This window comes from Nematolebias whitei, chromosome 1 (genome assembly GCF_014905685.2).
Source record: "Nematolebias whitei isolate Nwh7 chromosome 1, NemWhi1, whole genome shotgun sequence".
Lineage (NCBI taxonomy): Eukaryota > Metazoa > Chordata > Actinopteri > Cyprinodontiformes > Rivulidae > Nematolebias > Nematolebias whitei.
In genome coordinates, this window is record NC_056498.1 from 93,287,694 (window position 1) to 93,291,845 (window position 4,152).

Below are 4,152 nucleotides of genomic sequence, written 5' to 3' on the forward strand. Positions count from 1 at the left end.
AGGAGTTCAAGAGTGTGTTTCATGTCCCTGTCCACCAGGAGGAGACGTCCCGCCGTCTGTTGGCTATGAGACAGGATCAAGCTACCGTGGCTGAATACGCCATCCTCTTCCGGGTTGCGGTGGAGAAAACCAGGTGGGATGAGGTGGCACTAAAGGGAGTATTTTCTAATTCACTTTCTGATCAAATAAAGGATCAACTGGCGCTTAGAGATGAGCCGGAGACATTGGATGATCTCATCAGTTTGGCAATCAGGATCGATAATCGCCTTCGGGAAAGGCGGGGCCAAGCGGAACCGATGACTTCCGGGTCAACTTTTCCTCCAGCGTTTCCTGCTATCAGAGGACCCACCTTTCAACCAGATACCACTCACTATGATTCCGAGCCTGAGCCAATGCAGATCGGACGAACCCAACTCACGTTACAAGAGAGGCAACGACGATTGGCAGCACGTGAATGTTTCTACTGTGGAAAGAGTGGACATTTTGTGTGATCTTGCCCAAACAAGTTAAACTCCAGCACTCACCAGCCATTCAGGGGATCCTGGTGAGTGAAGCTCGTTGTGCCCCTGGTTCATGTTTTTGTCTTCCTGCCAGAATTATGCTCCAACAGAGACATTACTCCATTGAGGCCCTCATTGACTCGGGAGCTGAGAGGAACCTTATTTCTCAAGATTTGGTTGATGAGCTTCAAATACCTACCAGAAGTCTTCCTTACCCCATTCCGGTGGCTGGAGTCACGGGAAAAAACATCACAACTATCACCCAGGAGGTAACTAACTTACCATTCATCATCTCCGGGAATCACAGAGAACTGGGTGAGTTCATGGTTTTTCATTCTCCCTCACCGCAGTTTATTTTGGGCTATCCATGGTTGATAAAACACAACCCCATCATTGATTGGCAGAAGAAAAGAGTCAGTGTTTGGAGCGAATATTGTTTAAGGAACTGTCTAAGGTCTGCTGGTTTTCCGTCTGACACAATAAAGGAGGTGACCTCCGCTCCACCTGATTTGTCAAGTATACCCAGGGTCTACCATGATTTTGCGCCCATTTTTTGTAAAAATAAAGCATTATCTTTACCTCCACATCGCCCATACGACTGTTCAATCGAACTGTTGCCGGGAGCCCCTCTCCCTTCGAGTCGCCTATATAACCTCTCTCAGAGCGAGAAAGAAACTATGCAGAAGTATTTAGACGAATCATTACAGTCTGGCATCATTTGCCCTTCAACGTCCCCATTAGGGGCGGGGTTTTTCTTTGTAGACAAGAAAGATGGTTCACTCCGCCCGTGTATCGACTACCGAGGTCTAAATGCGATAACCATAAAAAACAAGTACCCACTTCCATTAATCAACTCAGTACAAGAACAACTTCTTCGTGCCACTGTTTTTTCAAAATTGGACCTTAGAAACGCTTATCACCTTTTGCGGATCAAGGAAGGAGATGAGTGGAAAACTGCATTTAAGACCCTTTTGGACATTTCGAATATTTGGTTATGCCGTTCGGACTCACTAATGCTCCTGCCATTTTTCAGACTCTCATCAACGACGTTCTCCAAGATATGATAAACAAATTTGTGTTTGTGTACCTAGACGATGTTTTGATTTATTCTACTGACATCCAGTCCCACCAGACCCATGTTCGCACAGTACTACAACGACTATATGAAAACCGACTTTACGTCAAGGCTGAGAAGTGTGAATTCCATGTAACCTCTGTCTCTTTCCTTGGGTTTATTTTTAACGAGGGACACTACCACACTGACCCTGAGAAGATCCGAGCGGTGCTGAAGTGGCCTACACCTACGGACAGAAAGCAACTTCAGAGGTTCCTGGGATTTGCGAACTTCTACCGTCGTTTTATCCGGAACTACAGTCAGACGGCAGCTCCTCTCACCCAACTTACGTCCACGAATCTCAAGTTCAACTGGACCCCCGAAGCCGATCGAGCCTTCCATGAGTTGAAGCAACGTTTTTGTTCTGCACCCATTCTCCGTCACCCTGACCCCCAACGTCAGTTCATTGTGGAGGTGGATGCATCAGATATAGGTGCTGGGGCAGTACTCTCTCAAAGGGATCCCCACGATAATAAAACTCACCCATGTGCTTTCTTTTCAAGACGTTTCTCTCCTGCTGAACGGAACTACGACGTCGTAAACCGTGAATTGTTGGCCATAAAACTAGCCCTCGAGGAATGGAGACACTGGTTGGAGGGGGCCAATGTTCCATTTATCATTTGGACTGATCACAAGAACCTAGCGTATTTACAAGACACCAAATTCCTTAACCCCCGTCAGGCCCGGTGGGCGTTGTTTTTCACGAGATTCAGATTCACCATCACATATCGCCCTGGTTCCAAGAATAGTAAACCAGATGCATTGTCTCGACAATTCTCCTTTTTCGACCGAGAGAAGGAGGACTCTGGGATCTTGCCACAAGCCTGTGTGGTCCGAACTGTCACCTGGCCCATTGAACAGGAGATCAAGAAGGCTCAAGTTCATTAACCTGATCCTGGTGGGGGGACCACCTGGCACAATCTTCGTTCCAAAGAGTGTCATCCACAAGGTTTTGGATCGGGTTCATTCTCATCACTTCACCTGTCATCCCGGCATCAACCGAATGATTGAATTCACCAAGAGACATTTCTGGTGGAAGACACTGTCAAAGGACATAAAAGAGTTTGTCAAGGCCTGCGCCACTTGTTCCCGAAATAAGAACAACAATCAACCACCGGCGGGTCTACTTCATCCACTACCAGTTCCAGACAGACCGTGGGCAAACATCACTTTGGACTTTGTGACGGGTTTGCCACCTTCAGATGGGAAGTCCGTAGTCCTCACTGTCGTAGACCGATTTTCTAAGGCTGCCCATTTCATTGCACTCACAAGACTCCCTTCAGCTTTTGAGACGGCCCAGATTCTTCTACAAGAGGTTTTCAGGATTCACGGCTTACCCACAGACATTGTATCGGACAGAGGCCCACAATTCATACCCCAATTATGGAAGGAGTTCTGTAAGTCCATCTGGGCCACTGTGAGTTTGTCTTCCGGATACCATCCACAATCGAACGGACAGTCAGAGAGATACAATCAGGAGTTGGAGGCCGTCCTTAGGTGCGTGTCTGAGAAGAACCCATCTGACTGGTCAAAACACTTGCTCTGGGTGGAATATGCACACAATACTCTAACCTCATCCGCTACTGGCCTGACACCTTTCGAGGTTTCCCTTGGATACACGCCCCCCTTTTTCTTCTGTTGGAGACTGAAATCCTGGTTCCGTCAGTCAAGGATCACATGGACCGATGCAGGACAGTTTGGATTCAGGCTAGAGAGGCACTGTCAAGGACTGCCGGACAGAACAAGGAATCGGCTGACAGACATCGCTCTAAAGCCCCGGACTACAAGGTGGGCCAATCAGTATGGCTCTCCACAAGAGACATCCGTCTAAAGGACACCTCTCGCAAAATGGCCCCCAGGTACATTGGCCCCTACACTATTGACAAGATCATAAACCCCTCTGCAGTCAGGCTCAAGTTACCATCATCCATGAGGATCCATCCAACTTTCCACGTTTCTAACTTAAAACCAGTTTCAGTCAGCCCGCTCAACCCTCCCACCGGCTCCCCCCCAGCCCCCCTTTTGATCGACAACCACCCGGCATATAGGATCAACCGTATCCTGGATTCCAGAAGACGGGGTAGGGGTTTCCAGTTCCTGGTCCATTGGGAAGGTTATGGACCTGAAGACAGGTCATGGATCCCGAGGTCTTTCATCCTGGACCCCAGGATGATAGAGGCGTTTTTTCGAGACCATCCAGAGAAACGGATGATGTCATCGTCCTGAGACGATCGTTAGGGGGGAGGTACTGTAGAGGTTGGCTCCTCTACCCCTCCTTTCTCTGTTGTTTGTGTTTTTTCTAATTATCTTTCCACAGCTGCTGCTCATTACCTGGACCAGGTGGAGGAGCTATTTAATCTGGAGCCTCACTCCAGATCAGTGCCAGAGCAAAGTTCTACCAAGCTCCATGTTCCTGTGACTACTGGCTGGCTGACTTCAAGCTCCTTATCGGTCTCCCTGCATGACAGCAGTGTTTCTCCTACTCCACCTTTACTCCTGTGTGCCTCACCTGGTTCCTGGTTTCTCCTCACCTCCACC